Raw genomic sequence first — 11,888 nt, 5'->3', positions numbered from 1 at the left:
GGGGTCCCCTTGGTTTGGCTGACTAAGAGAGACCACTACTCATGCTTCCAACTGAGGGAAGCACCCCATGTTCTGGAAGTGAGTCAAGTAACCTTGAGGGCTACTAGGCCTGCATTTTCCAGGGGGCGCAGAGCCAGAATCAAGCCCATCCTTGGGTGGTGGCAGCTCTACCCCCAGGCTAGCAGGTGTGCTCCAGGAAGGCACTCAGAGCCTGGAAGGTGGTCGGGCGCAGTGAGGTGGGTGGCTCAATGCAGGAGCACCCCCTACTGGCCCACCACGGTCAGGATGCAGTCTTTATTCTGAGGCTCTTTCTCTTAGGTGTCAGCAGTCTGGAGGTGGGATGCTGAGGCCCACAGCCCCACTCCAGTGGGGTATATGAGATGGGATGGTCATGTTCTCTCCATGGTAGGCTTGGGGACCCTTCCTGGGGAACAGGGATGGGGATGGGGACCCCTCTCAGGGAGGAGAAGGAGGAGGAATGGGGAAGGATGGAAAAGAAGAGAAGGAGGGATCCCTTTTGTTATGCCAAATCTCTGATTTTGTATACTCCTTCCCTCTTGATAACTACTGATGACTCTTCATCCATGGCTATCTCTGGTTGGTTGTCTCTCTGTGGTCACACATCAACATAGCCTTCCAGACCTTCTCCTAATATGGTCTGTTCCTCCAAAACTGAGACTCAAGCCTCCCTGATCTGAAGCCTTGTTAGCTGGTGTCACTTATCGTGTGTTATGGGCAGTATGGTGTATGTTCCCTTGGTTTCCAGGCTGTTTTCTTAGACTATGTGTCTTTGTTGTGTTAGACAACCTGTCTGCCTTGAAGGCTGTGATCTCTTGTTATGGCATGACTCCTCAATTCTTAGGTTACGTGTCTATCCATTGGCCTTGTTGTGCTAGACAGCCTGTCTTCTTCCAAGGCTGGGTAAAACTCTGTGTAAGACCCAAGGTCTTAGAAATTGATTAACCCATGCTGCCCATCTTGAACCATTCTAATGCATATATCTCTGTCTATAAGCCAATTCCAAAAATACAGACCTTTAAACACCATTTTCAAGCCAGCAGCCCCCAGCTTCTATTTCCACCCATTACCTCTCCACCTCCCATTCCACTGTCCAGTCCCCATCATTAAACTCTTCCCTTTCCAGCCTCATGCTCCCACCCTCCCAACCCATCTCTCCAACCCACCCCCACCTAGAACAGGGATAGAAGCCTGTCCTGGCTCACCAGCCCGCTAGTAGCAAGTCACAGCTGTGCAGGCCAGGGATAATCAGAGAAGGTTTCTAGCCTGAATATGTAACTCCTCTAAGTTTGAGCTAACACTAACACTGATCAACATTTGAGAAGCTTAAAGTTTAATGCATAACAAAACTCAAAACCCAATGCTATCAATCTCTGATTTAGTCTATAAGGTGCAATTCTACCCTGTCTTCTGCCTGACTTCAGACTAAGAAGGCTAATGACCTCTATCTAAAATATTAAACCTGGTACTTTTAGTAATTATGCTACAGGTTATGTAATAACACAAGGAGGATAGCAGAAACAGACAAAATTGCATTTCTGTCTCTTGTAGTGTTGTTCTTGTTCTCAAAGTAAAAAATAATAAAGACTGGAAGTACAGAACCACCCACACAGAACTATTTTTTGCCGTATTAGCACAATGGAGTCTATAAATCATTATGTTTTAGTGAATTTCTCAAGTTGCATGGAGATATTTTCCCTTTGTTTCATGATCAACTGAAAACAATCAGAAAGAGCTTTTGTGAGGGTTTAAATACGAGGAAAGTAGCGTATACATCAGGGCAAGCTCTCTTTCAAAGAGTAAATGTTGCCTCGAATACACTGAAGTTACATTTAGTGCATAGATTCAGACATGCCACAGCAAGCATAGTTAAGGTTTCCATTACATTCTTAGCGTATCCCATTATGCCTAGTGTTATGCCATGTTATTGTTGACTCTAAACAGCTTATCAGTCAAACGATTTCAGGGGATTAATCTTTTCTTGGTGTGTTCAGGATTTACTTAGACAAAATAGGACTATGACTACACAGCATTCTCTGATTATCTCCTCTTATTTCACCAGGGCCAACTGCAATTAAAGAACTAAATCTTGATGTGAAGTTGGTATTCTTAGGGTAAAACACCTGGCCCTAAATTTAAGATAAGTAGGATGAGACACCTAATAAAAACTTTACCAGATGGTCTGCACTGGCAGCCCCCAATATTGCTAATACTTGTTATCCTAGTGCTATCCATTGATGGTGGGAGATTTTCGGGAATACTTCAGTGTAGGTACTAGCTGATTTTAATGGGAGTTACATATAGGTATTCCCTCAGCATCAGTCATTAGGATTCCTAAGACCTGAAATAATAATCAGAGTAATTTCACCTGCAAACTGACTAAATGTTTGCATCAAAACCCTAAAAGGTTCACTCTGCAATCAATTAAAGCCTATGCACCCACACCTACACCTATTCACCCACAGTCTAGATGCACCCACTGTCTAGATCTAGCTGGATTCTGTCCCTCCCCTCCAGCATGCCCACCTCACCCTGCATCTTTGTGTCATCAGCGAATTTGGACAGCGTGCTTTCCACATCCACATACAGATCGCTGATAAAGATGTTGTACAGGCCCCAGGACCAAGCCCTGGGGGACTCCACTGCCCACATCCCTCCAAGTCAAAAATGACACATCTACCACCACCCTCTGGGTGTGGCCATCTAGCCAATTTGCCACCTGTTTGACTGTGTAGGCATCAGTCACAGTCACCTAGTTTTTTTGAGAATGTGGTGAGAAACAATGTCAAAGGCCTTCTTAAAGTCCAGGAAGACGACATCTACCTTGACACCCTAGTCCAGGGACTTTGTGACCTGATCATAAAAGGAAACCAGGTTAGTCAGGCAGGATCTCCCCTCAATGAACCCATGTTGGTTGCCTTTGAGCATCTGCTAGGCCCTTGCAGATGTGCTCCTTGGTAATTTTCTCAAAGGTCTTCCCAAGGACCGAGGTAAGACTGACTGGCCTATAATTGCCAGGGTCCTCCTTCCTCCTCCTCTTCTTGTAAATGGGGACCACACTGGCCCTTTTCAATCCTCTGGTATCTGGCCAGAGCCCCACGAGTGCTCATAAAATTGTGCCAGGGCCCCGCTATGACCCCTACCAATTCCCTCAGCACCCTCGAGTGAAGAGCATCGGGACCTGCTGATTTAAACATGTCCAGCCCTTCCAAAGGTTCCCTAACTAGGTTAATCCTGACCTTAGGCATGGTGGTGCCTCCCCTGGGTCCATCTGTAATCCTAGTGGGGGAGATGTCCTGGTCCCTGTTCAGAAATATGGAGGCAACGATGTCATTAAAGAGGTCAGCTTTTTCATTTGCTGCAATCACTGGATTGTCAAGCCTGTCCTGTAGAGGTCCTACATTACCCAGTACCTTCTTTTTACTCCCTGTGTATTTGAAAAATGACTTCTTGTTATCCCTAACTCTGGTCACTAGCCCTAGCTCCATCTCTGCCTTGGACTTCCTAACAGCCTCCCTGCAGTCCTGAGCAATGGAGGTGTAATCCTCCTTGGTGATAGCCCCTTGGTTCCACTGTTATACGCCTCCTTTTTTGCCCTCAGGCATCCCTGGATGCCTTTGCCGAGCCATGGGGACTTCTTAGCACTCCTGCCCCCCCTTGGTACGCATTGGGACTGGCTCTCCAGGAGGGGCCAGCAGGGGACTGCAGGCTTAGGGGCAACCAACATGGGTTCATCAGTGGCAGGTCCTGTCAGACCAACCTGGTGGCCTTTTATGATCAGATCACCAGATCATTAGATGCAGGGGTAGCAGTGGATAGTCTTCCTGGACTTCTGGAAGGCTTTTGACACTGTCTCTCACCCAGTTCTCATTAAGAAACTGGAGGGCTGTGGTGTAGACACCCACACAATCAAATGGGTCGCCAACTGGCTGGAGGGCCACACCCAGAGAGTGGTAGTGGATGGGTCCTTCTCAACCTGGAAGGACGTGGGCAGTGGGGTCCCCCAGGGCTCGGTCCTCAGGCCCGCACTGTTGAACATCTTCATCAGTGATTTGGATGAGGGGGTAAAAAGCACCCTGTTCAAATTTGCTGATGACACTAAGATGTGGGGGGACATGGGCACACTGGAAGGATTCAACAGGCTACAATCATACCTTGACAGGTTACAAGGGTGGGCGGATGAGAATAGGATGGGTTTCAACACAGACAAGTGCAAGGTGATGCACCTCGGGAGGAACAACAGCACCATACCTACAGGTTAGGGAACTCCCCTCTTGTCAGCATGGAGGCGGAAAACGATCTCGGGGTCATCATTGACTCCAAGAAGAACATGGGCTGGCAGTGTGGGGAGGCAGTCAGGAAGGCCAACCGCACCTTGTCATGCATCCACAGATGCATCTCGAGCAGGTCCAAGGAGGTGATCCTCCCCCTCTATGCAGCACTGGTCAGGCCGCAGTTGGAGTACTGCATCCAGTTCTGGGCGCCACACTTCAAGAGGGATGTCGACAGCATGGAGAGGGTCCAGAGGAGGGCCACTCATATGATCAGGGGACAACAGGGCAGGCCCTATGAGGAGAGGCTACGGGACCTGAACCTGTTCAGCCTCCAAAAGAGAAGGCTGAGGGGGGATCTTGTGGCCTGTTATAAACCAGTCAGGGGGGATCAGCAGGCATTGGGGAAGTCCCTGTTCCCCACGAGCACCACCAGGAGTGACCAGGAATAACGGTCACAAGCTGGCAGAGGGTAGGTTTAGGTTAGATATCAGGAGGTGCTACTTCACAGTCAGGGCGGCTAGGGTCTGGAACCAGCTTCCAAGAGAAGTGGTGCAGGCTCCTACCCTGGGGGTTTTTAAGAGGAGGTTAGATGTACACCTTGCTGGGGTCGTTTGATCTCAGTACCCTTTTCTGCCATGGCAGGGGGTCGGACTAGATGATTTGCTCAGGTCCCTTCCGACCCTAGAAACTATGAAACTCTCTGCAAGCCCTGGGAAGCTAATTACCAAAGAACAAACAAGCAAAATTGCTAGGTAGCGGATTTATAAAGATATTAATGGAGACAAACAAAAAGTTTGAGGCAGGACTAGGAAATCTTGGACAGTAAAGGGAAACTGATGGATGAGTTTGTGTAGTATAAGTGGGGTTTTTGTTGTGTGTATGGTAGAATGCAGACAACTTTACAGTAGAACTGATCACAATCAGAGGTAAGCTGTCTGAAGGATCATCAGATGCCAAACCATGAGGTACAGAGAGGAATCCTGTACTTCCCTGGCAATCCAGCTGTCAGCTCAAAGAATATTTCAGAGGCAGAGAAATGCATGTAGCATTTGTTTCATCTAGGATAGTCCATTTATCATGTTTTGAAGTGAAGAATTCTGGTTTGTTCAGGAATTAAGTGCCAAGTCTATTTGTTTTCATTTATAGTGCATCTACCATGTGTTCCTAAGAAGAGAACTTGTACAACCAGAGTACACCCAGAGTCAGAAGAGAGTTCTGGGACAGAGTGGGGTTGAGAATAGGAGAATCAGAGGCGCATCTATATGTGCAATTAATGTGCACGAATAAATCCCGGAGCTTATTGCTCTGGAGTTTTATGCTCACGGGCGCACTTTTTGAATGTGTGCCCAGAAGCAAAAAAACTCCAGAGTATATTGCTCTGGAGTTTATTCGTGCACTGCACATTGATCCTGGTCAGATTGATCCTGGTTGTACCTCAAGTCAGGATGCAGCAGTGCAATAAACATGCCAAGGCAGTCCCCTGCCAGGGGTTTCCATGGCATGCCTCCGCAAATGGGAGAACCTGGGAAGGCACTCCTGTGAATTCAGAGGCCCGATCCTGCAAGCTTGAGAACAATTATTCCCAGGGCACGTGGGATTGGGCCCCTGAAGCTCTGGGAACACTGGAGCAGCCCCAACTGGCAGCAGCCCAAGACTGCTCCAATCAGGTTTGACATGCTGTGGAGGGTCTGGCTGGGGCATGAGTGTGCTTCAGTGTGGGGCTAGCCAGCAGGCAGCACCTGAGCTTAAGCACCTTTGTGCCTTAGCCACCAAAGCAGTGCCTACACATGAGCTGCTGTGATGCGGAGATGTTTACTGCAGAGTTAATTAGGCAGTTCTGCAGCAAACGTCTCACATAGACATGCCCCATTAGGTGCAGAAAGGCAAGCAATTATTCTGAGAGCTTTAAGTCTTGGGAAGGGGTTCTAGATAGAGGATCTGCACAATGAGAGTGTATCTGCTGATCCTTGTTCCCTGTTCAGACTCAGAAGCCTGAAAAGCTCACTGGGCCAATTACTGGTACCCAAACAGAAGTCTGAGTGGTCAAGAAGGTATACAGAACAATGCAGAGTCAGTGACTCCTATAAGATCCTGAGGCTGCATGGAGCAGCTTGAAGAACTGGGGTTAATTATGTCTCAGCAAAAACCTGGAAAGACTACCATTAGGCCTAGGAACAGAGCTCACTTTCTAAACGTTCTTTGACCTCCATGGCTTCTGTGTGCATAGGCATGTATGCCAAACAAAAATACATGCAAAGGCATGTAGCCAAACAGAAAAAGACTACTGCAAGCATGAGAATTCAGTGATTAAAGGTTACATCTTCCCATGAGCAATAAAAGTTGCCAGCAAAGAATTTCTGTAAAGATAAAAACTGACAAAGCACCAAAGTCATATTGAAATCCTCTTGAAATAAATTCAAACCCACTTACGTAAGAGACAGTGAGTAAAGCTGGCTGTGATCCATAGGAAAACAGAGAACTAAGGCTGTAAAGGGGCTTTGGGTTTCTTCCCAGCACAACTGTGTGGCACTTCCTACTCCCTAGTGAAGAACTTGTACCGTAGCTGTCCATGTTATCAAAAGAAAGTACAAATAAAGGGGCATTACGTTTTGAAAGAGGAAAATGTGTGCTAAACTTCCAAGATTGTGTTCATTTCACTATTTATCAATGCCAAAAAGTGTTTCCCTTTTAATTATTTATGTTTCAGGCCAACTAAGCATGCTTGTGAAGGAAAAGTACCACCAATAATGGCATTATTAATCTTGTCTAAAAGATAGGTCAGTGAAGGATGGTTTTACTACTTAATAAGCTAACATCTTTAGACTGGCTTTCTATAACTTTTTAAAGTGTGGATGTGTTAAAGCCTGCCATTAATTCATGTCCTGCTACAGGTAAGTTGTAGGAGAGGAAAGGTAAGACAAACCATTCCACACACTTTTTGAACGTTTATTCTTCCAAAATAAATTATGACATTGAGCAAAACTATGAATATTTAAACAGAGCCACAAACACATGTCTTAGCACCTGATTTTCCAGCCTGCTTCCCTAGTTTATTTTGAACTCCATATTACTGGAAGCAGTGTCATATTAACTGTAGAAGAGCTTGTAGTAAACTTTTCTAGAAAAGGACTTTAAATGTTTAAATGCAAAAGGGGATTTAATAGCAGCCTTCAACTACCTGAAGGGGGGTTCCAAAGAAGATGGAGCTGGGCTAGTCTCAGTGGTGGCAGATGACAGAACAAGAAGCATTCGTCTCAAGTTGCAGCAAGGGAAGTTTACATTAGATATTATAAAGAACCTTCTCACAAGGAGGGTGGTGAAACACTGAAACAGGTTACCCAGAAAGGTGGTGGACTCTCCATCCTTGGGGGTTTTTATGATCCAACTAAACAAAGCCTTGGCTGGAATGATCTGGCTGGGAATGGTCCTGCTTTGAGCAGGGGGTTGGACTAGATGACTTGCTTAGATCCCTTCCAACCCTCATTTTCTATGATTCTATGATCTGAGGCTGGAAACAGATGCTGTCTTTGTGCCAGAATAATTTTTTTTTTGTGGAAGAACAAAGGCAAGCCAACAGATGTCCATGCCCCTTGTCACATCACAAATGCCAAAAAACCTTGGCTGAATTTGGTATGAATTTGTGCTACGTTTTTGTAGCGGACAGCTGTATGCTTTCCAGTGACAGAACATGGGCAGCCTGGAGCTGCCTGCACTCTCCAGCTGCCTCAGCTAAGTGTTCCTGGAGTTTCAGGGGCCCAGTCCCGTGTGCCCTGGGAATAATTGTTCTCAAGCTTGCAGGATCAGGCCTCTGAATTCACAGGAGTGCCTTCCCAGGTTCTCCCATTTGCGGAGGCATGCCATGGAAACCCCTGGCAGGGGACTGTCTTGGTATGCTTATCGCACTGCTGCATCCTGACTTGAGGTACAACTCTGCAAATGGGGAACCCCCAAATCCCTGTTTGCAGAAGTGCTCCCTGGAAATCCCTCATTATAATAAACAAGAATCAAAATAAATGCTTGTCTTTAATCGTTTGAGTTGACTTTATTGTTGGCCTTTGAGAAGAAATATTTTACCAGAAAAAAAGGGAAAAAATAAACTTTCAAGGAAGATAAATATAAGCTGTATCATTTCACTTGACTTTTACTTCCCCCATGCTGTTTCTTTCTAAAATGCAGAGAAAACAATTGCCTTTCTAATTTGTTAAATTATTATGGTCCAAGTAAGCTACATAAAGTTTCTACTTGTTTTCTTATTACTGTTCTGGATTTGTCAGGCACAAGCAGTAATCAGAGTCCAGAAGCTACAACTTTCTCCTACATATTTCAGTATCCTACTACATGTTATTCACTTGTTAGATGTTATTTAGCATCTGCTTTTATAAAATAGAGGTGGAGTGGCTGAAAAAAGTCCTGCGGAAATTAAGTGAATCACAGATATATGCTGTACAGAACATGTCCCCACCACTCTTATTTTGAAATGGTCAATTAGTTAAAAACAAAAGCATTTTCTAGTTGCATTAATTGATGAATGATGGACAAGCATGTTGTTTTTATTATAGAACTACATGTTTGTTGACCCACAGAAACTACGTAGCCTGTTAAAACTCTGAAATATGGCTTGGCACCAGTATTTTGCCCATGCTAATGAAGCACTTAATGCTAAGGCCAAAGGTATTTTTTAAATAATTTTGTGGCATTTTTAAAAAATCCATTAACTTTATTGTATACATTTTATATATGAAAGGTTTTTTTGCAGAGATCACTGAAGAAGCCTTTAATCATTTTGCTTCCAGGAGGCGTATTTACCCCATTCGTGTTTCTGGTGTAAATCACTTGTGCTTGATGCATGGAGACAACTTTGACCAAATCTTGACAGTTCTTGGATGGTGGCTTTAGCCAAAGAGCCTCAAAACCTGAGTATCTCTGAGACAATGGTAGATGTGATTAGCTTGTAGTTGGGCACTTCTTTGCTCAGTCTATCATACAAAAGAAGATTGTTCAATGTGTCTTTCCCTTTCCCCTTGGATCACTTCTTTTTGGCTTTGCCATCAAACTTATTCACCGGATCTTTGTCCTTCTTCATGGATTTTTCTATATCTTCCTTCTTGTCATCCTTGGAGAGCATGCTGTTGCTGCTGATTCTCCAAGATGTCAGGTGAGATTTCTAGGAATGTAACTGAAAAGACTGACATCTCAAATTCAGAAAAGCATGCAAACTTCTTCAGAGTGTAGCTGAGTAACTACCCCTATTTTTCAGCGAGCTAGCAGAACCTGCACATAATGCTCCAGATGCCCTGAGCTTTAGTTCCACCATACTTCCTGCTCTAGGAATGGAATGCAATAATTTAGGCGATCTATACCTATGGTGCTTTTAATGTGCACACTAGTTGCTAAAAGCATGGGTAAAATCCATCACGTTAGTTTTTACTGTGAAACATTGGTGTTCTGGTGGCAATAAATACCTGATGCATTTCAGATGCTTAAGCAGTTAATTTATTGTGATTCCTATCTACAGGAATTCTTCATTAAGTTGCAAAGTTTCTCTAATTAGGAACACAAGCCACAGCTGAAATCCATTATATAGTTCAGCTTTATAAACATATTTGACTACATTCTTATTTTAGAGATAAAAGGCGATGTGTTTTTACAGTGTTGTTTTTTTAGTTCCCTTTTTAAAAGAGAAACCGCTGACTAAGACGAGACAAAATTCATTTCCATCACAATGATTGGTTCATAGATTCATAGGTCAGAAGGGATTAATAGTTCTGCTTTGAACTCTGGTACACCACAAACCATTAAAAATTTATCCATTTTTTCCTGTATCTTGCCCAATAATTTGTGTGTAACTAAAGCAGGCCTGTCCGACTTTTAAGTGATCAGGGGCTTGCATGCCTCTTGGGCTGCACTAGCAGAAGCTAAATCAGTGGAGGCCATTTGCCCCTGGACATGTCTCCCCACTCCTGCATGGTGCACCCTGCTGCCCCCCCAGCTGCACCCTGCTCCGAGACCCCCCTCCCCATTGCATCTTGTGCCCCAACTCACCCTTACCTGCTCAGCCACAAGCTCCCTCATTATACTGCACCACTCAGAAGTCCTGGGCTGCAGGGTCCCCCAGGATCACCCCACTCCCTGCTGCAGGGCAAGGGCAGGAAGGGGAAGCTATAGGGAGGAGTGGCCTGGAGCCTGGGGCTGCTGCTGCAGCCAGTGAAATGGGGGAAAGCATGGCTGAATGGGAGCCCAGGGGCAGCAATTTAACCCTTTTTGAGCCACACAGTCCAAAGACCTCCAGCTGGATAGCCCTGGACTAAAGCGTAACTTGAGTCTGGCTGCTGGAAAACCTCCATATAAGTGAAACAACCTCAGCATCAGTAAAGAGGAAAATATTACTGTATAGTTTTGTTGTCCTGAACAAACATTAATCACAGGAGTGTAAGAGTATTTCCTCTTTATTAAGGAGGAATAAGATGCCACACACATAGCCAATGTGATGAGGAAAGAGTTATGTATGAAAAAGCATGAGCTGCAAATATCAAATCTGGAGTTTAGTCCAAAATCAAGCTCTTTCAAATGGGGCTGCTACTGTGGGGCATGGTTCTTCACTGCCTTCACCCAAAGCAGTCATTTATACCAGCCCAATGTGGGGTAATGCACATGTACAATGTTGTTAAATCACTATACTCTGGAGAAGACTAGGATTTCAAAATTGCCTAAAGGTTTAGATATATAACATATTTATATTGGGCTAGCCAGCAGGCATATGCAGTACTGCTCTGGACTGGTATCTTTTTTCTTGAATCTGGTGTAGATTCTCTGCAAGAAAAAAAGGGGTAAAGCTACATCTGTGTAAGGGTCACGTGCCCAGAGCTATCCCAGGTAGCTATCTGCTATATGCACACAGACTATGACCAGGTAACTTTCTGCTACAGGCGCACTGAAATAGGCATTCCTATGAGGAACTATTCATCTTATAGCAGCTACCTCAAATCCCAATCTAATTTACACAGTGTACAAAACTGATGGAAATTACACCAGGGTAAAAGTGTGTCCAGGTGCTGAAAGACTTGGACATTCTAGTCCTACTGAAATTCAGTGGTTCTTGGGTACCTGACCGCTTTAGAAAAATCCCAGCCTGGATGACTATTGCAGTAGGGAATCATTTGGATGATTCTCAGTCATCAAATTCAGGCCTGAATGCAAAATTCACTTAAGTAGGTTTTTGCTCGAACCTAGAATTCCAATTTAGTGCCATCTCTTGCAATAATAATGAACTTGGATCCACCAGAAGCAACCCTCTCTTGATAATAAATAATCTGACCCTATTGCTGCCAGCAGAAACTGGTGCTCAGGCCATAATAAGAAATTCAACCATTCTTCCTTTTTTTAACTTTGTCACTGTTTAAGTTTATTTTCTTTACATTTTAAAGGTTTGAATAGCAGATGGAATTAATTAAATCCCCACAATAAGGATTTTAGTGTATCATCTGTATTTTACTTGTCAAAAACTAGCTTTGAGGCTTTTTAAAATCTAACTCCCTACTTACTAACCAAGAACAGTCAGACAACAAAAAGATTACAGTTATCAGGAAGCTTGGCAAG

This window comes from Crocodylus siamensis, chromosome 15, assembly GCF_052110815.1.
Source record: "Crocodylus siamensis isolate JL-2025a chromosome 15, ASM5211081v1, whole genome shotgun sequence".
Lineage (NCBI taxonomy): Eukaryota > Metazoa > Chordata > Crocodylia > Crocodylidae > Crocodylus > Crocodylus siamensis.
The sequence above is the reverse complement of the archived record's forward strand: the minus strand, read 5'-3'. Positions refer to the sequence as shown.